This window comes from Aegilops tauschii, chromosome 3 (assembly GCF_002575655.3).
Source record: "Aegilops tauschii subsp. strangulata cultivar AL8/78 chromosome 3, Aet v6.0, whole genome shotgun sequence".
Taxonomy (NCBI): Eukaryota; Viridiplantae; Streptophyta; class Magnoliopsida; order Poales; family Poaceae; genus Aegilops; species Aegilops tauschii.
The window spans coordinates 196,664,019-196,689,459 of NC_053037.3; the positions used below are offsets into that span (position 1 = coordinate 196,664,019).

Consider the following 25,441-nt stretch of genomic DNA (forward strand, 5'->3'; position numbering starts at 1 on the left):
TCCGCTCGGCGTCCGCCCCGTTTGAGATTTGGGTCGGCTGTGCGGCCAACGCGCCGACCCATTTCATGTCCGCACACTATTTTTTTTTAAAAGGCCCGCGACCATAGCTCATGCCAGCGGCCATGTCGTTGCCCGAAAGTTCATGCCGACACCATGCCAGCGCCGGCATACAAATGCCAGTTTCAGAAAACACTGCACAATTCGGCTGGCACACATGCTAGCACAAAAAAAAGGGGCGGTAGTTCGACCACACCATCACAGCTGTGGTCATGCCAGCACACTTGCCGGCATACAAAAAAGGATGGCGCTCGCCGCCATTGGTCACTCGTCGTCGAATTTGAGCATGTCGGCCTGCATCTTCTCGAACCACAGCCTCTTCCTTGGCAACACGGTGTTGAGATCCACCTTCATGATCTCCGCCCCGGTCATCATGCTCGCGAGAGCCACTTCTTTCCCCTTGGTCTTGGCGTTGGCGGCCTCGATCTCTAGCATCTTGGCTTGCTTCTCCGTCTCCATCTCATGCATCTTGGCTTGTTTCTCCGCGTCCATCTCAAGCCTCCTCCTTTGGATCTCCATGAAGGCGTTCATTTGTTCTTCTTTGTATCACCGGCGCTCCTCCTTCCTTGAGTCCTTCTTAGTCATCATGCCCTCCACGCTTGCGATCAAGGCGTTGGTGTTGGGAAACGTTGCATGGAAAACAAAAACAAATTCTACGCACACGCAAGATCTATCCATGGAGATGCATAGCTACAAGAGGGGAGAGCATCTTCATACCCTTGAACATCGCTAAGCGGAAGCATTTATCAACGCGGTTGATGTAGTCGTACACCTTCACGATCCGCCCCGATCAAGTACCGAACGTACGGCACCTCCGCGTTCAGCACATGTTCAGCTCGATGACGTCCTCGCCTTCTTGATCCAGCAAGAGGGGCGAAGTAGTAGATGAGTTCCGGCAGCACGAAGGCGTGGTGACGGTTGGTGATGAAGAGAAATCTCCGCAGGGCTTCGCCAAGCACTACAGAAACTAGACGGAGGATAAACTAGAGGGGACGGGGTTGCCGGCACACGTCTTGGTGAATCTTGATGTGTTGGGTGCTAGCCCTGCCCCTCTATTTATATGTTGAGCCTTGGGGTCGAAACTTGGAATAAAAGCCTCCTCAAAGTCGGTTTCGCCCACAAGGAAGAGTCCTTCTCGGACTTCCAAGACCAGACGTCACAGTCCTTGGCGTCTGGCCCAGACGCCATGGGCCTCGGCGTCAGGCCCTGGGCCAGACGCCATGGTCTCCGGCGTTTGGCCCCCTGGCCTCCGCAAAACTCCTTTTGCACCGACCTAAAGCCCCATGGGCTTTACCCCTTGGCCGAACCATATCATCCTATATATCAATCTTTACCCTTCGGACCATTCCGGAGCTCCTCTTCATGTCCGTGATCTCATCCGGGACTCTGGACAACATGTCACCAACATACATAACTCATATAGTACTATATCGTCAACGAACGTTAAGCGTGCGGACCCTACGGGTTCGAGAACTATGTAGACATGACTGAGACACCTCTCTGGTCAATAACCAATAGCGGAACCTGGATGCCCATATTGGCTCCTACATATTCTATGAAGATCTTTATCGGTCGAACCTTATGACAACATACGTAATTTCCTTTGTCTATCGGTATGTTACTTGCCCGAGATTCGATCGTCGGTATCTTCATACATAGTTCAATCTCGTTACTGGCAAGTCTCTTTACTCGTTCCGTAATACATCACCTCGTGACTAACTCCTTAGTCGTTTGCTTGCAAGCTTATGATGTGTATTATCGAGAGGGCCCAGAGATACCTCTCCGATACTCGGAGTGACAAATCCTAATCTCGATCTACGCCAACCCAACAACCACCTTCGGAGATACCTGTAGAACATCTTTATAATCACCCAGTTACGTTGTGACATGTGATAGCACACAAGGTATTCCTCCGGTATCCGGGAGTTGCATAATCTCATAGTCGAAGAAATATGTATTTGACATGAAGAAAGCAATAGCAACAAAACTGAACGATCATTATGATAAGCTGGCGGATGGTTCTTGTCCATCACATCATTCTCCTAATGATGTGATCCCGTTATCAAATGACAACTCATGTCCATGGTTAGGAAACCTTAACCATCTTTGATCAACGAGCTAGTCAAGTAGAGGCTCACTAGGGACATGGTGTTTGTCTATGTATTCACACATATATTTAGGTTTCCGATCAATACAATTTTAGCATGAATAATCTTTATCATGAATAAGGAAATATAAAATAACAACTTATTATTGCCTCTAGGGCATATTTCCTTTAGTCTCCCACTTGCACTAGAGTCAATAATCTAGTTCACATTGTCGTGTGAATAACACCCATAGTTCACATCGCCATGTGATTAACACCTATAATTCACATTGCCATGTGATTAACACCTATAGTTCGCATCGTCATGTGACCAACACCCAAAGGGTTTACTAGAGTCAATAATCTAGTTCACATCGCCATGTGATTAAGACCCAAAGAGTAATAAGGTGTGATCATGTTTTGCTTGTGAGAGAAGTTTAGTCAACGGGTCTGTCATATTCATATACGTATGTATTTTGCAAATTTCTATGTCTACAATGCTCTGCATGGAGCTACTCTAGCTAATTGCTCCCACGTTCAATATGTATCCAGATTGAGACTTAGAGTCATCTAGATTAGTGTCAAAGCTTGCATCGACGTAACTATTTACGATGAACTCTTTATCATCTCCATAACCGAGAAACATTTCCTTAGTCCTCTTTAAGGCACCTAAGGATAATTTTGACCGTTGTCAAGTGGTCCACTCCTGGATCACTCTTGTACCCTCTTTGCTAGATAAGTGGCAAGACACACATCAGGTGTGGTACACAACATGGCATATCGTATAGAACCTATGGCTGAGGCATAGGGAATGACTTTCACTCTCTCTCTCTATCTTCTGCCGTGGTCAGGCTTTGAGTCTTACTCAACTTCACACCTTGTAATACAGGCTAGAACTCTTTCTTTGACTGATCCATTTTAAACTCCTTCAAAATCTTGTCAAGGTATGTACTCATTGAAAATCTTATCAAGCGTATTGATCGATCTCTATAGATCTTGATGCTTAATATGTAAGAAGCTTCACCGAGGTCTTTCGTTGGAAAATTCTTATTCAAGTATCTTTTTATATTATCTAGAAAATCTATATCATTTCCAATCAGCAATATGTCATCCACATATAATATCAGAAATGCTACAGAGCTCCCACTCACTTTCTTGTAAATACAGGCTTCACCGTAAGTCTGTATAAAACCATATGCTTTGATCACTTCATCAAAGCGTATATTCCAACTCCGAGATGCTTGCACCAGTCCATAGACGGATGGCTGGAGCTTGCACACTTTGTCAACACCTTTGCCTCATATACAACTCCGAGATGCTTGCACCAGTCGACAAAACCTTCTGGTTGCCTCATATACAACTCTTCTTTAAGATATCCATTAAGGAATGCAGTTTTGACATCCATTTGCCAGATTTCATAATCATAAAATGTGGCAATTGCTAACATGATTCGGACAGACTTAAGCATTGCTACGAGTGAGAAAGTCTCATCATGGTCAACTCCTTGAACTTGTTGAAAACCTTTTGCGACAAGTCGAGCTTTGTAGATAGTGACATTACTATCAGCGTCAGTCTTCTTCTTGAAGATCCATTTATTCTCAATGGCTTGCTGGTCATTGGGCAAGTCCACCAAAGTCCACACTTTGTTCTCATACATGGATCCTATCTCAGATTTCATGGCCTCAACCCATCTATCAAAATCTGGGCTAATCATAGCTTCTTCATAGTTTGTAGATTCGCCAGGTCTAGTAACATGACTTCCAGGACATGATTACCGTACCACTCTGGTGCGGAACGTGCTCTGTTCGACCTACAAGGTCCAGTAGTAACTTGATCTGAAGTTTCATGATCATCATCATTAGATTCCTCTCTAGTTGGTGTAGGCATCATGGTAATGGATTTCTCTGATGTGCTACTTTCCAAATTGAGAGAAGGTACAGTTACCTCATCAAGTTCTACTTTCCTCCCACTCACTTCTTTCGAGAGAAACTCCTTCTCTAGAAATGTTCCATTCTTGGCAACAAAGATCTTGCCTTCGGATCTGTGGTAGAAGGTGTACCGCTGGTACGCATCGGTGCTATACAAACAGTTTTTAACCCCTTTCCGCGACGACATTTAGAACCGTCGCCAAGTGAGTGTGGGCGATAGGGGGGTCCTTCCCACACGACCCAGAAACCGTCGGGGATAGGCCCTCCTGGCACACAAGCTGGGGCAAAATGAGCTCGTGTGCGATTAGGCGAGGCATCGAGACCCAATCGTTTCCGTTCGTATGTATATCCCACACGGTGAATCCCAGAAAAACATTTCCGTTCTTATGTATATCACACAGAGTCAATCCAAGGAATACGTTTCTTTTCTTATGTACATCCCACACAGTCAATCCAGGGAAAACGTTTCCGTTCGCATGTATATCACACACAGTCAATCCAAGGAATACGTTTCCGTTCTTATGTACATCCCACACAGTCAATCCAGGGAAAACGTTTCCGTTCGTATGTACATCCCACAAAGTTTATGTATAGGCTCGTGTGTGAAAGGTGTAACTATCACACACGCTCTGCCTTGGTTAACCATTTGCTTTTATCAACTGCATCACACACGATTTGATGAAGAAAACTGTGTGGCATTGGGCTATCCACATCAAGCGCTTTTACTGCCAAAACCGTTTGCAAAGTTCCATGACCCATTTAGCAGGTTTATTAGTTTACAATTAATAATTCCAGTATTACGCAAATTCACATTTCATATCGAACAGCTGGTGCCAATTTCATATCAGGCACATAAATATATTTTAACATCATAGTACGATAGCTACCTGAAAACAGCACATTACAGCATATAGCTAGTTCAACTTCATAAGAACAATATTAGAACAATATATACATTTCCCTAATCGAGATCATCCAGGCACGTCTTATCCACCTTTGCTTTCAGTTTAGTAAGAAACTGTTTTGCACTGTCCAACTGAGAAAGTGCCTCCTCCTTCGCCAACACTATCTTAGCAAAGTCTGATTTAGAAAATCTGAGCTCATTCTCCACCTTCCTCTTTTTATCCTGCATCTACAAATATTCTTCAGTGTTGACAACACTTTCTCTAAGCCTACATCTATTCTCTTCCTCATACATGCTCCAGAGCTTTGCTAGGCACATCTTCAAAGAATGTGACCACTCTTGATCAACCCACTCCAAGTAAGAACATTTCCTTTCATCCTATAATATTTAAAACTAGATCAGTAAAAATTGTAGGGGAAATGGGTTTATAGCAACATAGAAAATCACCAATACTTATTTTGAAAAACTGAAGAAACAGGTTAATTATGACATATCTTCTCAAAAAGATCAATGTGCAAATGAATTAATTGCTACTGAGACAACAACCAAATACTGAAACATCAGAAGCTATAATTAACTAGAACAATGCTACAAGTTTTTACTCATGTACTATAAATAACAAATTGAACATTTTATGAGGAAGATAAATATAACTACAACAGCATAGCGACAGTGTTTGGATGACAGCAAATTGATACTAACAGGTGTGTACATGCACAAATTTAGTAACAGAGAACTAATAGCACTAAGGCCGTCCACTATGTATGCCAAAACCGGTGTAAAGACAACTGTTGCTACATCTCGCACCGGTGCCCTGCACTGGCGAGCTGATGCAGCGGAAAAAAATCAGGGACCTGGACTCCGGAGCACCTAGTTGCTCCGATGCCCGGTTCCTTCGTGCCATAAAGATTTAGTATTTTACTGCTTGGCTGCTCGGATGTGTAGACCAAAGTTGGCTGCACAAACTGCTGAAGCGGTGCCAAATAATTTTCTAATGGCACCGTTGATGAGATGGCAACATTTTTAGATACTAGGTACAAACTGTGACACTGTCTTAGGATGCGTTTGGTTGAAGGTGTGGTATGAATGGGTTGGGACCGTGACAGTGTCTGAATCACATCTAACAAATGATTTGTAACAATGAAAGAGGGTATCACCTTCTCTGCACATGCCAGAAACTTTCTCCCACTATCCACACATTCAAACGCAACTAGCTTCAGGCATGAAGATTGATGGTGAAAACGAGCAGACAGATCTTCAGCCACCCCGCTCCATTCATTGCAACTGATGGTCCTAGGGAGCTACAAGAAATGACTCAAATTGACCGCCGGGTTAAAATCCTTCATTCCAAGTCATAGCCTGAGAGGGAGAAGAGAGGCATACCCGGGTGGTGAAGGAGTCGTCCGAGGAGGAGGAACCGCTGGAGAGGTCATTGAAGAATACCATGGTGACCCCGGCGGTAGGATGCGAGACGACAAGAGCGAGGAAGCAAGCAAGGAAGCGGCTATAGCTTAGGAAGGAAGGAAGGAGGAAACAGCGGAAATGTGACTTGTGGTCGGGGAGAAAAGGGGTGGGGAAGGGGGAGGGGGCGGGGGTAGATATTTTAGCGGTAGGAAAAAATATTGGAAATGTGGAGGGAAACTTTGCGCGCGGTGCCGCTGAACACCATTCACTTTGAACGATTTTGTGCATCGCAAACGATTCTTCTGCTTTACGCGCATGGGATGAGTTTGATAATTCAAATTTTGGTGGAAATTTCCCCGGGTACGTCATTGCATAATTTAACATCGCTTGCTAATTTGGGCACACAAAAGAGCGTATAGCACACCGACCACACTTACTAAATCGAGCAATTTTAGTAAATAAACAGAGCCAGTTGACCTAAACATTGCTCTAACAAAAGACCAGCATTAAAAACAAAGCCTAAGTACGCATAATTTTAACAAATCGCCGCCGCGCCGGCCTATGCATCGCCGGTGTGAGATGAGATGTCAATGACTTGTCTTGGCGAAATGCTGCTGTTGGTGGACTCCGCGTCCCCTGCTAAAGTCGACCGCGTCCTCGTCCTCGGCACCGTCCTCAAGGTTGTAGTACTCGTAGTAGTGGCTGCGTCAGAGCTCACGTTGGTACTCCATTGCCGATTCCTCGACAGACAGACTCTTCTCTACGCGACCTCGGCCACGCGCAACTCCTCCTCCCGACGCTCCTCGATCTCCGCCACCTCCTACATCTCGAGCTCCTTCTCGGAGATCTCATGAGGAAGCAGGTGCTCCATGGCCACCGCCTATTTTCGTACGTGGGTTGCTTGCTGGATTCCGAGGTGGCCTGGAATATCTTGGAGTGTGCGTCCTCGATCTTGGCATGGATGGCCTCGACCCGGGACAGGGCGACATCGGCGGCATGGATGGCAGCTCGAGCACTCTCGGCGTTTGCAGCCGCCATCGCAGCAGCAGCTGCAGCTGTCTCGGCTGTTGCAGTTGCCCTGTCGGCTGTCGCAGACGCCCTCTCGGCGGATGCAGCCGCGCTCAATGCGGATGCGGCGTCACTCTCGGCATAGGCGGTCGCGCTCTCGACGCATGCGGCGGCGCTCGGGGAGGACGTGGCCATCGCACGGGCCTTCACGAGGCGTTTGCATGACGTCATCTTTGCAAGAAGGGGGTGCGGGAATGGGGATTGGGATTCGTGGATTCGGGTTTGCCGGCACTGGAGTAGATGAGCCGGCGAAGGTTAAGGATGAAGACTTAAATAGACCCAGAAATTTTCATCGCAAACGGTTCCTACAAAAAAATTGTGTGTGATGTTGTGGATATTTTTTATTAGCTGTGAAAGACGAATTTGGAGTAAAGTGGCAACGAATGGTGTTTTAAATGTACGAGAAAATTTGTACTACTAATACAACTGTCATGTAAAATTTTGGAAAATTTCAGGGGTCATTTGACCTTTTAAGACATTATAAGTGATTTTATAGCCATTTAATGACCGTAATTCAAATTTGAACTATATGTACATGCAACAGCTAACCATAATGGTTTGAAAAGTCATAGTTTGTGTACTTGTGTGCGATTTAATTCCGTGTGCAGTAAATTGGAAGGAATTTTCAAACATATTGGTCTAACGGCTATGACACAATTAAGCATGGAGTGCCATGGCATTTAAATTCTAAAAAAAATAAAAAAAGATCAGAAACACATGAAACCTTACTTGATGTAATGTCATGCCACCAAGATGATGTGGTAAAAAATTTGCCATGTTTGACGAAAGTTTGGACACACACCCCTAACAAACCGAAGCAACTCACTAGAGGGTTCGTGTTTCCGAGAGGGAACAATGCATGTTTGATGACGAACGGGAGATAGCTTCCCCTTACGGCCTTCAATTTTTTTCTATATTTAACGTGCACTAATACAATTGTCATGTGAAAATTTGGAAAATTTCAGCGGCCATTTCACCTTTTAAAGACATTTAAGTGATTTTCTAGCCATTTAATGACCATAATTCAAATTTGAACTACATCTACATGCAACGGCTAACCATAACGGTTTGAAAAATCATATTTGTATACTTGTGTGCGAGTTAATTCCATGTGCAGTAAATTAGAAGGAATTTTCAAATATATTGGTCTCACGACATGGACACATGCATGGAGTGCCATGGCATTTTAATTCCAAAAATTAAAAAATGGTCAGAAAAATATGAAACCTTGCTTGATGTAATGTCATGCCACCAAGATGATTTGGTAAAGAAATTGGCATGTTTGACGAAAGTTGGGACACACACCCCTCACAAACCGGAGCAACTCACTAGAACGATCGTGGTTCCGAGAGGGAACAATGAGTGTTTGATGATGAACAGGAAATAGCTTCCTCTTATGGCCTTCAAATTTTTTATATGTTTATTAACGTGCACTAATAAAATTGTCATGTGAAAATTTGAAAAACTTCTGGGTCATTTGACCTTGTAAATGAATTTAAGTGATTTTCTAGCCATTTAATGACCGTAATTCAAATTTGAACTACATCTACATGCAACGGCTAACCATAACGGTTTGAAAAATCATATTTGTGTACTTGTGTGCAAGTTAATTCCGTGTGCAGTAAATTAGAAGGAATTTTCAAACATATTGGTCTCATGACATGGACACGTGCATGGAGTGCCATGGCATTTAAATTCCAAAAAATACAAAAAATGATCAGAAACACATGAAACCTTGCTTGATGTAATGTCATGCCACCAAGATGATGTGGTAAAAAAATTGGCATGTTTGACGAAAGTTTGGACACACACCCCTCACAAACCGAAGCAACTCACTAGAAGGCTCGTGTTTCTGAGAGGGAACAATGCTGGTTTGATGACGAACGGGAGATAGCTTCCCCTTACGGCCTTCAAATTTTTTCTACATTTAACGTGCACTAATACAACTGTCATGTGAAAATTTGGAAAATTTCATGGGTCATTTGACATTTTAAAGACATTTAAGTGATTTTCTAGCCATTTAATGACCATAATTCAAACTTCAACTATATCTACATGCAACATCTAACCATAACGGTTTAAAAAAAATCATATTTGTGTACTTCTGTGCGTGTTAATTTCATGTGCAGTAAATTAGAAGGAATTTTCAAACATATTGGTCTCACGGCATGGACACGTGCATGGGGTGCCATGGCATTTAAATTCCAAAAACTAAAAATGATCAGAAAAACATGGAACCTTGCTTGATGTAATGTCATTCCACCAAGATGATGTGGTAAAAAAATTGGCCTATTTGACGAAAGTTTGGACACCCCCCTCACAAACCGGAGCAACTCACTAGAAGGCTCATGGTTCCGAGAGCGAACAATGCATGTTTGATGAGGAACGGGAGATAGCTTCGCCTTACGGCCTTTAATTTTTTTTTCTACATTTAACATGCACTAATACAACTGTCATGTAAAAATTTGGAAAATTCCAGGGGTCATTTGACCTTTTAAAGACATTTAAGTGATTTTCTAGCCATATGATGATCCTAATTCAAATTTGAATTACATCTACATGCAACAGCTAACCATAACGGTTTGAAAAATCATAGTTGTGTACTTGTGTGCAAATTAATTCCATGTGCAGTAAGTTAGAAGGAAGTTTCAAACATATTGGTCTCACGACATGGACACATGCATGGAGTGCCATGGCATTTAAATTCCAAAAAATAAAAAAACGATCAAAAAAACATGAAACCTTGCTTGATGTAATGTCATGCCACAAAGATGATGTGGTAAAAAAATGGCCTGTTTGATGAAAGTTTGGACACACCCCCATCACAAACCAGAGCAACTCACTAGAACACTCGTGGTTCCGAGAGGGAACAATGCATGTTTGATGACGAACGGGAGATTACTTCCTCTTACGGCCTTCAATTCCTTTTCTAAATTTAACATGCACTAATAAAACTGTCTTGTGAAAATTTGGAAAATTTCAGGGGTCATTTGACCTTTTAAAGACATTTAAGTGATTTTCTAGCCATTTAATGACCTTAATTCAAATTTGAACTACATCAACATGCAACGGCTAACCATAACGGTTTGAAAAATCATATTTGTGTACTTGTGTGTGAGTTAATTCCATGTGCAGTAAATTAGAAGGAATTTTCAAACATATTGGTCTCACGGCATGGACACATGCATGGAGTGCCATGGCATTTTAATTCCAAAAAATTAAAAAATGATCAGAAAAACATGAAACTTTGCTTGATGTAATTTCATGCCACCAAGATGATGTGGTAAAAAAATTTGCCTGTTTGACGATAAGTTTGGACACACACCCCTCACAAATAGGAGCAACTCACTAGAAGGCTCGTGGTCCTGAATGGGAACAATGCATGTTTGATGACAGACAGGAGATAGCTTCCTCTTACGACCTTCAAATTTTCTATGTTTAACGTGCACTACTACAACTGTCATGTGAAAATTCGGAAAATTCTAGGGGTCATTTGACCTTTTAAAGACATTTAAGTGATTTTCTAGCCATTTAACGACCGTAATTCAAATTTGAACTACATCTACATGCAACGGCTAACCATAACGGTTTGAAAAATCATATTTTTGTGTACTTGTGTGCGACTTAAAAAATCATTAGATGATGTAAATATCTGGTGTTCAAAAAAAGAAAATGTAAAGATCTGGCAAGACAACCGGCCCCCACACGATTGGCACTCTATTTCGCGGCTCGAGGTTTGGTTGGTGAGTGGCGGGGGTCCTTAATCAGACACGGTTCTGTATTGGAAATCGTCAGCTATTAAGTTCTCACACGGATTTTGCTGCGGGAATGGTGTGTAATTCAAACTACAGTACTCGTAAATCCGGCGACCGGCGTGTGTACTATTCTCGTCGATCTAGATTCCAGCCGCCAATAAATACTACCTAGCTCACGTCGTCCCACCTGCATTCTCATGTACATCCTCCCCTCACTTGCCCTCTCTCTCTCAAATCTCTGCCATGGCGCCGCCGGTCTGCCCACGCACCGACGAGGAGTCACCGCCCCCAAGGACGCTCACTCGAATAGCAGCGACGAGGACCCCTACACGCCGCCGGACGAGGTTGCGCCGGACCCCCCAACTTTGGATTGGTTTTGGGCCAGTACAATCTTTGTCTATGGAAGTCGCTGCCGCCGACTGAGGAAGCCAGGCAAGTGGCATTCAAGAAGGAGATGGCAGAGGAGGAAGCCAGGTACCAGGCGACCTGTGAAGCCCGTGATGCCGCCTGGAAAAAGGAGGTGGCGGAGCTTTGGGGGCGGGTGCGTCATCATGCAGAGGAGGTGTACGAAGACAGGTACTTCGCGAGGAAGGTCAAAGGAGCTGGGCGCCTCATCGCTGCGTGGAGTGCTACCTCTCGAGCATGCGTTGGTTTTCCTTGAAGAGGAAAGGGTGATGCAGCAAAGTAGCGTAAGTATTTCCCTCAGTTTTTGAGAACCAAGGTATCAATCCAGTAGGAGATTACACGCAAATCCCTAGTACCTGCACAAACAAATAAGAACCTTGCAACCAACGCGATAAAGGGGTTGTCAATCCCTTCACGGCCACTTGCAAAAGTGAGATCTAATAGAGATAATAGGATAAATATTTTTGGTATCTTTATGGTATAGATTGGAAAGTAAAGATTGCAAAATAAAATAGATCGGAAACTTATATGATGGAAGATAGACCCGGGGGCCATAGGTTTCACTAGTGGCTTCTCTCAAGATAGCAAATTCTATGGTGGGTGAGCAAATTACTGTCGAGCAATTGATAGAAAAGTGCATAGTTATGAGAATATCTAGGCATGATCATGAACATAGGCATCACGTCCACGACAAGTAGACCGAAACGATTATGCATCTACTACTATTACTCCACACATCGACCGCTATTCAGCATGCATCTAGAGTATTAAGTTCATAACAACAGAGTAACACATTAAGCAATATGACATGATGTAGAGGGATAAACTCAAGCAATATGATATAAACCCCATCTTTTTATCCTCGATGGCAACAATCCAAAACGTGCCTTGCTGGCCCTGCTGTCACTGGGAAAGGACACCGCAAGATTGAACCCAAAGCTAAGCACTTCTCCCATTGCAAGAAAGATCAATGTAGTAGGCCAAACCAAACTGATAATTCGAAGAGACTTGCAAAGATATCAAATAATACATATAAGAATTCAGAGAAGAATCAAATATTGTTCATAGATAATCTTGATCATAAACCCACAATTCATCGGATCTCGACAAACACACCACAAAAAGTATTACATCGAATAGATCTCCAAGAGAATCGAGGAGAACTTTGTATTGAGATCCAAAGAGAGAGAGAATAAGCCATCTAGCTAATAACTATGAACCCGAAGGTCTGTGGTAAACTACTCACACATCATCGGAGAGGCTATAGTGTTGATGTAGAAGCCCTCCTGAAGGAAATATGCCCTAGAGGCAATAATAAAGTTATTATTTATTTCCTTATTTCATGATAAATGTTTATTATTCATGCTAGAATTGTAATAACCAGAAACTTAGTACATGTGTGAATACATAGACAAACAGAGTGTCACTAGTATGCCTCTACTTGACTAGCTCGTTGAATCAAAGATGGTTAAGTTTCCTAGCCATAGACATGAGTTGTCATTTGATTAACGGGATCACATCATTAGAGAATGATGTGATTGACTTGACCCATTCCGTTAGCTTAGCACTTGATCGTTTAGTATGTTGCTATTGCTTTCTTCATGACTTATACATGTTCCTATGACTATGAGATTACGCAACTCCCGAATACCGAAGGAACACTTTGTGTGCTACCAAACGTCACAACGTAACTGGGTGATTATAAAGGTGCTCTACAGGTGTCTCTGATGGTACTTGTTGAGTTCCCATAGATCGAGATTAGGATTTGTCACTCCGATTGTCAGAGAGGTATCTCTGGGCCCTCTCGGTAATGCACATCACTATAAGTCTTGCAAGCAATGTGACTAATGAGTTAGTTGTGGGATGATGTATTACCGAACGAGTAAAGAGACTTGCCGGTAACGAGATTGAACTAGGTATTGAGATACCGACGATCGAATCTCGGGCAAGTAACATACCGATGACAAAGGGAACAACGTATGTTGTTATGCGGTTTGACCGATAAAGATCTTTGTAGAATATGTGGGAGCAAATATGAGCATCCAGGTTCCGCTATTGGTTATTGACTCGAGATGTGTCTAGGTCATGTCTACATAGTTCTAGAAACCGTAGGGTCCGCACGCTTCATGTTTGATGACGATTTGTATTAAAGAGTTATGTGATTTGATGACCGAAGATAGTTCGGAGTCCCGGATGAGATCACGGACATGACGAGGAGTCTCAAAATGGTCGAGACATAAAGATCGATATATTGGAAGGCTATATTCGGACATCGGAAAGGTTCCGAGTGATTCGGGTATTTTTCGGAGTACCGGAGAGTTACGAGAATTCTTATTGGGCCTTCATGGGCCATATGGGAAAGGAGAGAAAGGCCTCAAGGGTGGCCGTGCCCCTTCCCCATGGACTGGTCCGAATTGGACTAGGGAAAGGGGGTGCCCCCTTCCTTCCTTCTCCTTCTCCCTTCCCCTTTTCCTATTCCATGTGGGAGGTGGAATCCTACTAGGACTAGGGAGTCCTAGTAGGACTCCACACTTTGGGCGCGCCCTATGAGGGCCGGCCTCCTCCTCCCTCCATCCTTTATATACTTGGCCAGGGGCACCCCATAGACACACAAGTTGATCACTGATTTCTTAGCCGTGTGCGGTGCCCCACCTCGGTCATATCGTCGTAGTGCTTAGGCGAAGCCCTGCGCCGGTAGCTTCATCATCACCGTCATCACACCGTCGTGCTGACGAAGCTCTTCCCCGACACTCTGCTAGATCGTAAGTTCGTGGGACGTCACCGAGCCAAACATGTGCAGATCGCGGAGGTGCCGTACCTTCGGTGCTAGGATCGGTCGATCGTGAAGACGTACGACTACATCAACCGCGTTGTCATAACGCTTCCGCTTACGGTCATGAGGGTACGTATACAACACTCTTCCCTCTCGTTGCTATGCATCACCATGATCTTGCGTGTGCGTAGGAATTTTTTTGAAATTACTACGTTCCCCAACAGTGGCATCCGAGCCAGGTCTATGCGTAGATGGTATATGCACGACTAGAACACAAAGAGTTGTGGGCGATAATAGTCATACTTCTTACCAACATGTCATACTTTGATTTGGCGGTATTGTTGGATGAAGCGGCTCAGACCGACATTACATGACCGCGTTCATGAGACTGGTTCTACCGCCATGCTTCGCACACAGGTGGCTAGTGGGTGTCTATTTCTCCAACTTTAGTTGAATCGAGTGTGGCTACGCCCGGTCCTTGTTGAAGGTTAAAACAACACATACTTGACGAAAAATCGTTGTGGTTTTGATGCTTAAGTAAGAACGGTTCTTGCTCAGCCCGTAGCGGCCACGTAAAACTTGCAACAACAAAGTAGAGGACGTCTAACTTGTTTTTGCAGGGCATGTTATGATGTGATATGGTCAAGACATGATGAGATATAAATTGTTGTATGAGATGATCATGTTTTGTTAAAGTTATCAGCAACTGGCAGGAGCCTTATGGTTGTCTCTTTATTGCATAAGATGCAAGTGCCATGTAATTGCTTTACTTTATCGCTATGCGATAGCAATAGTTGCAAAAGCAATAGCTGGTGAGACGACCATATGACGACACGTTGATAGAGATCATGGTGTCATGCCGGTGACGATAGAAATCATGACGGTACTTTGGATATGGAGATCAAAGGCACAAGATGATCATGGCCATATCATGTCACATAATTTGATTGCATGTGATGTTTATATTTTATACATCTTATTTTGCTTGGTTCGGCGGTAGCTTTATAAGATGATCCCTTACTAAAATTTCAAGGTATAAGTGTTCTCCCTGAGTATGCACCGTTGCGACAGTTCTTCGTGTTGAGACACCACGTGATGATCGGGTGTGATAAGCTCTACGTTCACATACAACGGGTGCAAGCCAGTTTTGCACATGCAGAATACTCGGGTTAAACTTGACGATCCTAGCATATGCAGATATGGCCTCGGAACACTGGAGACCGAAAGGTCGAACGTGAATCATATAGTAGATATGATCAACATAGTGATGTTCACCATTGAAAACTAGTCCATCTCACGTGATGATCGGACATGGTTTAGTTGATATGGATCATGTGATCATTTAGATGACTCGAGGGATGTCTATCTAAGTGGGAGTTCTTAAGTAATATGATTAATTGAACTTAAATTTATCATGAACATAGTCCTGATAGTATTTGCATATCTATGTTGTAGATCAATAGCTCGCAGATAGCTTCCCCGTTTTATTTATGATATGTTCCAAGAGAAAACTAAGTTGAAAGATACTAGTAGCAATGATGCGGACTTGGTCCGTGATCTGAGGATTATCCTCATTGCTGCACAGAAGAATTATGTCCTTGATGTACAGCTAGGTGACAGACCTATTGCAGGAGCAGATGCAGACGTTATGAACGTTTGACAAAGCTTGGTATGATGACTACTTTATAGTTTAGTGCACCATGCTTTAAGGCTTAGAACCGGGACTTCAAAAATGTTTTGAACGCCACAAAGCATATAAGATGTTCCAAGAGTTGAAATTGGTATTTCATACTCATTCCCGTGTCAAGAGGTATGAGACCTCTGACAGTACTTTGCCTACAAGATGGAGGAGAATAGCTCAACCAGTGAGCATGTGCTCAGATTGTCTGGGTACTACAATTGCTTGAATCAAGTGGGAGTTGATCTTCCAGATAAGATAGTAATTCACAAAGTTCTCTAGTCACTATCACCAAGTTACTAGAACTTCGTGATGAACTATAATATGCAAGGGATAACGGAAACGATTCCCAAGCTCTTCGCGATGCTGAAGTCGGCGAAGGTGGAAATCAAGAAAAAGCATCAAGTGTTGATGGTTGACAAGACCACTAGTTTCAAGTAAAAGGGCAAGGGAAAGAAAGGGAACTTCAAGAAGAATGGCAAGCAAGTTGCCACTCCCATGAAGAAGCCCAAAGCTAGACCCAAGCCTGAAACCGAGTGCTTCTACTGCAAAGGAAATGGTCACTAGAAGTGGAACTGCCCTAGATATTTGGCGGATAAGAAGGATGGCAAAGTGAACTAAGGTATATTTGATATACATGTTATTGATGTGTACTTTACTAGTGTTTATAGCAACCCCTCAGTATTTGATACTGGTTCAATTGCTCAGAGTAGTAACTCGAAACGGGAGTTGCAAAATAAACAGAGACTAGTTAAGGGCGAGGTGATGATGTGAGTTGGAAGTGATTCCAAGGTTGATAAGATCACCATCGCACACTCACTTTTACCTTTGGCATTAGTGTTGAACCTAAAATAAATGTTATTTGGTGTTTGCGTTGAGCATGAATATGATTTGATCATGCTTATTGCAATACGGTTATTCATTTAAGTTAGAGAATAATTGTTGTTATGTTTACATGAATAAAACCTTGTATGGTTATACACCCAATAAAAATGGTTTGTTGGATCTCGATCGTAGTGATACACATATTCATAATATTGAAGCCAAAAGATGCAAAGTTAATAATGATAGTGCAACTTATTTGTGGCACTGACGCTTAGGTCATATTGGTGTAAAGCGCATGAAGAAACTCCATGCTGATGGGCTTTTTGAATCACTTGATTATGAATCACTTGATGCTTGTGAACCATGCCTCGTGGGCAAGATGACTAAGACTCCGTTCTCCGGAAGAATGGAGCGAGCAACTGACTTACTGGAAATAATACATACTGATGTATGCAGTCCGATGGGTGTTGAGGCTCGCGGCGGGTATCATTATTTTCTGACCTTCACAGATGATTCAAGCAGATATGGGTATATCTACTTGATGAAACATAAGTCTGAAACATTCGAAAAGTTCAAGAATTTCAGAGTGAAGTAGAAAATCATCGTAACAAGAACATAAAGTTTCTACGATCTGATCGCGGAGACGAATATTTGAGTTACGAGTTTGGCCTTCAATTAAAACAATGTGGTATAGTTTCACAAACTCATGCCACCTGGAACACCACAGCATAATGGTGTGTTCGAACATCATAACCATACTTTATTGGATATAGTGCAATCTATGATGTCTCTTACCGATCTACCACTATCGTTTTGGGGTTATGCATTAGAGACAGCTGCATTCACGTTAAATAGGGCACCATCTAAATCCGTTGAGACGACACCATATGAACTGTGGTTTGGCAAGAAACCTAAGTTGTCATTTCTTAAAGTTTGGGGCGGCGATGCTTATGTGAAAAAGTTTCAACCTGATAAGCTCGAACCCAAATCGGAGAAGTGCATCTTCATAGGATACCCAAACGAAATTGTTGGGTACACCTTCTATCACGGATCCGAAGGCAAAATATTTGTTGCTAAGAATGGATCCTTTCTAGAGAAGGAGTTTCTCTCGAAAGAAGTGAGTGGGAGGAAGGTAGAACTTGATGAGGTAATTGTACCTTCTCCCGAATTGGAAAGTATTTCTTCACTGAAATCAGTTCAAGTGATGCTTACACCAATTAATGAGGAAGTTAATAATGATAATCATGAAGCTTCGGATCAAGTTACTACCGAACCTCGTAGGTCAACCAGAGTACGTTCCGCACCAGAGTGGTACGGTAATCCTGTTCTGGAAGTCATGTTACTAGACCATGACGAACCTACGAACTATGAGGAAGCGATGATGAGCCCAGATTCCGCGAAATGGCTTGAGGCCATGAAATCTGAGATGGGATCCATGTATGAAAACAAAGTGTGGACTTTGATTGACTTGCCCGATGATCGGCGAGCCATTGAGATTAAATGGATCTTCAAGAGGAAGACAGACGCTGATGGTAGTGTTACTATCTACAAAGCTAGAATTGTCGCTAAAGGTTCTCGACAAGTTCAAGGTGTTGACTATGATGAGAGTTTCTCACTCGTATCTATGCTTAAAGTCTGTCCGAATCATGTTAGCAATTGCCGCATTTTATGAAATTTGGCAAATGGATGTCAAAACTGCATTCCTCAATGGATTTCTTAAAGAAGAGTTGTATATGATGCAACCAGAAGGTTTTGTCAATCCGAAAGATGCTAACAAAGTGTGTAAGCACCAGTGATCCATTTATGGACTGGTGCAAGCATCTCGGAGTTGGAATAAACGCTTTGATAAGTTGATCAAAGCATATAGTTTTATACAGACTTGCGGTGAAGCCTGTATTTACAAGAATGTGAGTGGGAGCGCTACAACTTTTCTGATAAGTATATGTGAATGACATATTGGATCAGAAATGATGTAGAATTTTCTGGAAAGCATAAAGGAGTGTTTGAAAGGAGTTTTTCAAAGAAAGACCTCGGTGAAGCTGCTTACATATTAAGCATCAAGATCTATAGAGATAGATCAAGACGCTTGATAAGATTTTTTCAATGAGTACATACCTTGACAAAGATTTTGAACTAGTTCAAAATGGAACAGTCAGAGAAGGAGTTCTTGCCTGTGTTGCAAGGTGTGAAGTTGAGTAAGACTCAAAGCCCGACCACTGCAAAAGATAGAGAGAAAATGAAAGTCATTCCCTATGCCTCAACCATAGGTTCTATAAAGTATGCCATGCTATGTACCAGACCGATTGTATACCGTGCCCTTAGTTTGGCAAGGGAGTACAATAGTGATCTAGGAGTAGATCACTGGACAGTGGTCAAAATTATCCTTAGTGGAATAAGGATATGTTTCTCGATTATGGAGGTGACAAAAGGTTATTCGTAAAGGGTTACGTCGATGCAAGTTTTGACACTGATCCAGATGACTCTAAGTCTCAATGTGGATACATATTGAAAGTGGGAGAAATTAGCTAGAGTAGCTCCATGCAGAGCATTGTTGACATAGAAATTTGCAAAATACATACGGATCTGAATATGGCAGACCCGTTGACTAAACTTCTCTCACAAGGAAAAAATGATCACACCTTAGTACTCTTTGGGTGTAAATCACATGGCGATGTGAACTAAGATTACTGACTCTAGTAAACCCTTTGAGTGTTGGTCACATGGCGATGTGAACTATGGGTGTTAATCACATGGTGATATGAACTATTGGTGTTAAATCACATGGCGATGTGAACTAGATTATTGACTCTAGTGCAAGTGGGAGACTGAAGGAAATATGCCCTAGAGGCAATAATAAAGTTATTATTTATTTCATTATTTCATGATAAATGTTTATTATTCATGATAGAATTGTATTAACCAGAAATTTGTACATGTGTGAATACATAGACAAACAGAGTGTCACTAGTATGCCTCTACTTGACTAGCTCGTTGAATCAAAGATGGTTAAGTTTCCTAGCCATAGACATGAGTTGTCATTTGATTAACGGGATCACATCATTAGAGAATGATGTGATTGACTTGACCCATTCCGTTAGCTTAGCACTTGATCGTTTAGTATGTTGCTATTGCTTTCTTCATGACTTATACATGTTCCTATGACTATGAGATTACGCAACTCCCGAATACCGGAGGAAAACTTTGTGTGCTACCAAACGTCACAACGTAATTGGGTGATTATAAAGGTGCTCTACAGTTGTCTTCGATGGTACTTGTTGAGTTGGCATAGATCGAGATTAGGATTTGTCACTCCAATTGCCGGAGAGGTATCTCTGGGCCCTCTCGGTAATGCACATCACTATAAGCCTTGCAAGCAATGTGACTAATGAGTTAGTTGCAGGATGATGTATTACGGAACGAGTAAAGAGACTTGCTGGTAACGAGATTGAACTAGGTATTGAGATACCGACGATCGAATCTTGGGCAAGTAACATACCGATGAAAAGGGAACAACGTAGGTTGTTATGCGGTTTGACCGATAAAGATCTTCGTAGAATATGTGGGAGCCAATATGAGCATCCAGGTTCCGCTATTGGTTATTGACTCGAGATGTGTCTCGGTCATGTCTACATAGTTCTTGAACCTGTATGGTCCGCACGCTTAACGTTTGATGACGATTTGTATTAAAGAGTTATGTGATTTGATGACCGAAGATAGTTCGGAGTCCCGGATGTGATCATGGACATGACGAGGAGTCTAGAAATGGTCGAGACGTAAAGATCGATATATTGGAAGGCTATATTCGGACATCGGAAAGGTTCCGAGAGATTCGGGTATTTTTTGGAGTACCGGAGTGTTACGGGAATTCGTATTGGGCCTTAATGGGCCATACGGGAAAGGAGAGAAAGGCCTCAAGGGTGGCCGCGCCCCTTCCCCATGGACTGGTCCGAATTGGACTAGGGAAAGGGGGCGCCCCTTCCTTCCTTCTCCTTCTCCCTTCCCCTTTTCCTATTCCATGTGGGAGGTGGAATCCTACTAGGACTAGGGAGTCCTAGTAGGACTCCACACTTTGGGCGCGCCCTATGAGGGCCGGCCTCCTCCTCCCTCCATCCTTTATATACGTGGCCAGGGGGCACCCCATAGACAAACAAGTTGATCATTGATTTCTTAGCCGTGTGCGGTGCCCCCTCCACCATAATCCACCTCGGTCATATCGCCGTAGTTGTTAGGCGAAGCCCTGCGTCGGTAGCTTCATCATCACCGTCATCACGCCGTCGTGCTGACGAAGCTCTTCCCCGACACTCTGCTAGATCATGAGTTCGTGGGACGTCACCGAGCCGAACGTGTACAGATCGCGGAGGTGTCTGTGACGCCCGGATAATTAAGCTACAGTGAACCTGCGCTAATGATTCCACGTCACATTCGTTACTTTTGATAAACTCGCGTTAGTTCGAAACCCAGTTCAAATTTAAAAGAAAGGCAAACAATAAAAGTTTTCAAATATAAAAACTAAATGTTCGGGTGGAGCCAAATAATGCATAGGTAATTATGGTGGAGAACCGACACTTTCATAAAATGTTTAAAGGCTCTAAGATAATTTAAACAGTAGTTAAAACAATTAAATAAACGCCTTTTGTATTTTATAAAATATTAAACTATTCATTTAGTTGCCCAAAAATAATGGGGCAGTAGCATAATTAGTATCGCTAACTTAGGATTTTACACTATAATTTATAAAACTAAAATAAAATAGGAACTAAAATAAAATAGTAAAAAAAGCAGAAAGAAAAAGAACTATCAAAAGAAACAAATGTAAAAGGCCTAGTGCACAGCGCACATCCGGCCTAGCCCAGCCGCCCTCCTCCCACCTCCTGTTCACAGGAGGGCGTGGAGGCCATCCATGGAGTCCCCGGCCAGGTGCCGGCCATCCACGCCTCGCCCTCAACTACAACACCCCAGCCCCTCCCTCTGGAACCCTAGCCACTTCTCCTCGCCTCCCCTGCCGCGCCCACTCGCTCACCCCCTTCTCTCGCCCTCTCTCAGATGGAGCTCGCGCCCGAGGCGCGACCGTTGTTGCCCCGTCGATGTCGTGAACCGAGGCCTCCCCAAGCACTGAGGTGGAGTCTAGAAGATGCGCGCCGCCGTCTCCGACACCGAAGAAACAGGAGCCGGACTCAGAAGCCCTCATCGACATCGTCCTCGGTCGTCTTTCTCACTACGGTCGTCGCTGTTCGTCGTCAGATTTGTCGCATCCCGACAACCTCCGGCCTCCCCGACCTCGCCTTCGTGTTCATTGTGAGCTCCTCCTACATTCCCCACTGATTTCCGCCTCGATTCGTCGACGTAGCCATCTCCCGCATCCTCCCGTGGCCGCGCTCGGAGCTCTGCTCCCCCGTGCGGCTGCGCACACTCGCGCTCACCCCACGCCGGTCGCGCCTCGCAGGTCTCCTGTCGGCGCCACGGCCGCGCCCCCAGCGCGCGTCCGGCCGCCTGTGCGTGTCCGCGTCCCGCTGCTGCTCCTTTCGCGCGTGCCGGTGCACCATGGCCTCACCCCGCTGCGGTTGCTACTGATGCCGCCGCTGCTTCGCTGCTCTGCCGGCTGTTTGGCCGCTACCTGTTTGCTATTGTACTACTGCTGCTTGATGCAACTGCTGCTAGTTGCGTTGCCGCTGCCTCTGCTGATGCCCGCTGCTGGTGTTTGCTACTACTGGTAGCCATGGCCATGGCCATGCGCTTGTGTGCTTGTGCGTGGTGCACAGCCATACCATGGCCGGCTTGTGCCACTGCATATGGCCGAGCCAAATTAGTTAGGGTCTAATTAGAGTATTAATTAGGGGTAATAAGTGTTAGGTTAGCTTGTATTCTATGGCAAGTGGAACCCCCCATTAAATTCGTTAGATGGTTTATTGACACATGTGAGAATGACATGAGGACCCACTATTAGTTTAAAGAAAAAGCAAATTAATAAAAGTCTAAGTCAATGAGATGTGGCCCCAACTACACTATTCATCTATTGACCAGTCAAATTGTTGACCGTGTCAACCCAGCCCAACTGTCATACACTGTGGCTACAATAACACTAGGTGACAAAAGTATTTTACTGTTTAATTTCGAAATATGAATAAATTCCAGAAAATCAAATAAACTTTGGAAAATCATAGAAAATAATCCGTAACTCGGATGAAAATATTTTGTACATGAAAGTTGCTCAGAACAACGAGACGAATCCGAATACGTGGTCCGTTTATCAGCCACACGTACCTAGCATAGAGAACATGCAACATTTCACCTCCGGTTCATCTATCCGAAAACGCGAAACACCGGGAATACTTTCCCGGATGTTTTCCCCCTTCACCGGTACCACCTTCTACCGCGTTAGGGCACGCCTAGCACCACACATTGTCATGTCTTCCGTCGTCATGCTTATGTTTGCATTATATTCATTGTTTCTTCCCCCTCTTCTCTTCGGTAGACTACGAGACCGACGTCGCTGCTGGTGCCCCGACCGACTACGCTGTTGACGACCCCTACTTGCCAGAGCAACCAGGCAAGCCCCCCCTTGATCACCAGATATCGCTTATTCTTCTCTATACAGCTTGCATTAGAGTAGTGTAGCATGTTACTGCTTTCGGTTAATCCTATTCTGCTGCATAGCCTGTCATTGTTGCTACAGTTATTACCCTTACCTGCTATCCTACTGCTTAGTATAGGATGCTAGTGTTCCATCAGTGGCCCTACACTCTTGTCTGTCTGCCATGCTATACTACTGGGCCGTGATCACTTCGGGAGGTGATCACGGGTATATACTATATACTTTATATACATGACACATGTGGTGACTAAAGTCGGGTCAGCTCGTTGAGTACCCGCAAGTGATTCTAATGAGGGGGCTGAAAGGACAGGTGGCTCCATCCCGGTAGAGGTGGGCCTGGGTTCCTGACGGCCCCCGACTGTTACTTTGTGGCGGAGCGACAGGGCAGGTTGAGACCACCTAGGAGAGAGGTGGGCCAAGCCCTGGTCGGCGTTCGCGGATACTTAACACGCTTAACGAGATCTTGGTATTTGATCTGAGTCTGGCCGTTTGGTCTATACGCACTAATCAACCACGCGGGAACAGTTATGGGCACTCGACGTCGTGGTATCAGCCGAAGCCTTCGTGACGTCAGCGACCGAGCGGCGCGCGGCGCATTGGACCGTAAGCTCGCACTTGCATTAAGGGGGCTAGGTCTGCTTCCGGCCGCGTACGCAACGTGCAGGTGTGCAATGGGCGATGGGCCCAGACCCCTGCACGCATAGGATTCAGACCGGCGTGCTGTCCTCTCTGTTGTGCCTAGGTGGGGCTGCGACGTGTCGATCTTCCGCGGCCGGGCATGACCCAGAAAAGTGTGTATGGCCAAATGGGATCGAGCGTGTCGGGTTATGTGGTGCACCCCTGCAGGGAAGTTTATCTATTCGAATAGCCGTGGCCCTCGGTAAAAGGACAACCCGGAGTTGTACCTTGACCTTATGACAACTAGAACTGGATACTTAATAAAACACACCCTTCCAAGTGCCAGATATAACCCGGTGATCGCTCTCTAACAGGGCGACGAGGAGGGGATCGCTGGGTAGGATTATGCTATGCGATGCTACTTGGTGAACTTACCATCTACTCTCTTCTACATGCTGCAAGATGGAGGTGGCCAGAAGCGTAGTCTTCGACATGATTAGCTATCCCCCACTTATTCTGGCATTCTGCAGTTCAGTCCACCGATATGGCCCTTTACACATATACCCATGCATATGTAGTGTAGCTCCTTGCTTGCGAGTACTTTGGATGAGTACTCACGGTTGCTTTTCTCCCTCTTTTCCCCCTTTCTCTTCTACCTGGTTGTCGCAACCAGATGCTGGAGCCCAAGAGCCAGACACCACCGTCGACGACGACTCTTACTACACTGGAGGTGCCTACTACTACGTGCAGGCCGCTGACGATGACCAGAAGTAGTTAGGAGGATCCCAGGCAGGAGGCCTGCGCCTCTTTCGATCTGTATCCCAGTTTGTGCTAGCCTTCTTAAGGCAAACTTGTTTAACTTATGTCTGTACTCAGATATTGTTGTTTCCACTGACTCGTCTATGATCGAGCACTTGTATTGGAGCCCTCGAGGCCCCTGGCTTGTATTATGATGCTTGTATGACTTATTTATGTTTTAGAGTTGTGTTGTGATATCTTCCCGTGAGTCCCTGATCTTGATCGTACACGTTTGCGTGCATGATTAGTGTACAATTAAATCGGGGGCGTCACAAGTTGGTATCAGAGCCAACTGCCTGTAGGAATCCCCCTTCCACACTCCTTGGCCGAAGTCGAGTCTAGACATTGCAAAAACTTTTACTAACATGGCTGTGTGTCTTACGGGCCCACGTCGCAATTGGGTGGTATTAGGATCTTTTATTCCTGGACCAATACTCTGGGACTCTGACCTCTCTTCTATTCGGGTGAAATGATTTTACTAACTCTGACTCTAGGTTCTCGTAACTACTTCCTCCCGGAGAGCCCCTCACTCCAGATGATTGCTTGGTGC

At 44.2% G+C, this 25,441-nt stretch overlaps 1 pseudogene; it reads right to left on the bottom strand.

Moving 5' to 3' along the window:
- The window catches only part of LOC109778341 (probable receptor-like protein kinase At5g18500), a 114,850-nt pseudogene that overhangs the window by 549 nt on the left and 88,860 nt on the right, over positions 1 to 25,441 (bottom strand).